The sequence below is a fragment of the Lissotriton vulgaris genome, chromosome 5 (genome assembly GCF_964263255.1).
Source record: "Lissotriton vulgaris chromosome 5, aLisVul1.2, whole genome shotgun sequence".
In the NCBI taxonomy this organism is placed as follows: Eukaryota; Metazoa; Chordata; class Amphibia; order Caudata; family Salamandridae; genus Lissotriton; species Lissotriton vulgaris.
Window position 1 is genome coordinate 2,009,278,136 of NC_141693.1, and position 1,730 is coordinate 2,009,279,865.

Sequence of the window (1,730 nt, forward strand, 5' to 3'; positions counted from 1 at the left end):
TCTTTATCTTACAATGCCTTGAAGTGGTTCTTTTGAATAACTTCTTTGAATATAATGGCACTCTCTACAAACAAATTGAGGGCACCTCAATGGGAGCATCTTGTGACCCTAGTGTGGCCAATTCGTTTATGGGTGAGTGGGAACTACGTAATATCCACAATGAGTTGGCTCCTTTTTTTGAAAATATTTCTGTTTGGAAACGATTTATAGATGATATTTCTTTATTTGGAGTGGATCAGTTGAAATGTTGGAAGCGTTTGTTCTCTGGCTTAATGCCAGTGACTCTAATCCCAGATTCACAGTTAACTATAATAACAGCAAGGTTGACTTTCTGGATATCAGCATTGAGGGCACTAGCGGACAATTGAAAGTTAGCCTTTTTAGGAAACCTACAGCCAAAAATACCATCTTAAAATTTGACAGTTACCATCCCAATTGCCAGAGGGAATCTATCCCATTTGGGGAATTTTTACGGATTCGCCGTAACTGTACAGATATGGCTGCCTACCATAAATATGGAGGTGAGCTCAAGGATAGACTACTCAAGAGAGGCTATCCCCATCGTATAGTACGACATGCTTTTAAAAGAGCTAAATACTATGACAGAGTAGCTCTGTTACAAGGGTCCTATCGCTCGGAACACAATCGTAAACTTGTGTTATAAATCACTCAAATCTGAATTTCAAGATCAGGAACATTATTAACAAAAAATGGAGAATCCTGAATACAGATGAGCATGTCCCTTTTATGCCCCTCCCTTTATTAGCCTACAGAAGAAATAAGAACTTGAGGGACTTATTGGTGCATACTCGCCAGATTAAAAGACCTTTCTCAGATGGCCAACGCTCCATCACGGGACTTCCTATCATTTTGGGAAATCACAGATGTGGCTCGCGTCACACTTGTGACTCAGCAATTACATCTGAGACTATTGAATATAATGATAAGAAAATTAAACTTCGTCATCTGACAAACTGCCGTAGCAGCAATATAATTTACATTCTATTCTGTGGTTGTGGGTTGGCTTATGTAGGAGAGACTGGCCGGGAATTTCGCACACGTTTTAGCGAACATAAATCTGCAATCAGGACTAAGAGAATGACGGCGCCACTAGTTGAGCATTTCCTGAAAATGAATCATAAGGAGCAAGACATTAAATGGTCAATTTTAGAAAAAAGTGCAGGCACAGAAACAACACGTAAGAAACGTGAAACTTTCTGGATTTACCACTTAGACTGTGTTAGACATGGTCTTAATGAGGAAATATCTTGGTACATCACACAATAGTGTCCACTTTGCTCCACTCAGTCGCTATCTGCCATTCCAGCTTTGATACTATGTGTGTATTCGGAATCATTATATCCTGCTTTTGCACATGGCAGTGGTTAGCACAGGTGATGATTGTCAGTATCAGAACTCATCTCTCTCGAGGGAGACACTTATCTGTCATTCATTTTATCTTTTAGTATATTTTGTTATACTTTTGAAATATACCCTTCACTTTCGTTGTATCTTTCCTTTTCTTTAAAAACTATTTGTCCCCTTAGATGGTTATATTTAGACGAATTAACACCTTTGATAAGACAGATTATTTTGTTCCCTATTTTTTGCCTTATCGTCGATATAAATGGGCAATTAATGGGTTATTTCAGATTAGGTCATGCTTTGACCGACTACTAAATACAATTGGGCTCTTACAGAATGCATAACCCGTTGGATTAGGACTGTTC

General features: G+C 38.6%; 1 pseudogene; it reads left to right on the forward strand.

Moving 5' to 3' along the window:
• Positions 1-244: 244 nt before the first annotated feature.
• Positions 245-1,287, forward strand: LOC147718011 (uncharacterized; annotated as a pseudogene).
• Positions 1,288-1,730: the final 443 nt, after the last annotated feature.